Raw genomic sequence first — 450 nt, forward strand, 5'->3', positions numbered from 1 at the left:
AAATCTGAAAACACATGAGAGGATCCACACTGGAGAGAAACCGTATCGCTGCACTACATGTGGGAAGTGTTTCAATCGTTCATCTTCTCTACACAGTCATACAAAAAACATTCACAGTAAGTAGATCATCTTCAGATCCAGCACTTTCAGATCTGATGCTGCGTCCTCAACAAATCCTCATCAAACTTAATTTATTCCAAGTGCGCTCTAGCGGTCTACAGCATTGTGCATTATGACCAATCACACATGATCCTCTTGAGCTTATGAATGCAATATCCAATCAGAGGCGTTTTGATTCGTCACTGCGGAGAACTCTGGAGTTGTTCAGTGTGCTCTCACTGACTGAATTCACAAACTCACTCATCAGCATAAACAACAAACTGCAGAAAAGAGATTGATTGTGCAGTGTAGACCGCTTCAGTAATTATAACTTAATTATAAAAATTATAA

The sequence above is a fragment of the Sinocyclocheilus rhinocerous genome, unplaced genomic scaffold, assembly GCF_001515625.1.
Source record: "Sinocyclocheilus rhinocerous isolate Xijiao unplaced genomic scaffold, SAMN03320098_v1.1 scaffold9905, whole genome shotgun sequence".
In the NCBI taxonomy this organism is placed as follows: Eukaryota; Metazoa; Chordata; class Actinopteri; order Cypriniformes; family Cyprinidae; genus Sinocyclocheilus; species Sinocyclocheilus rhinocerous.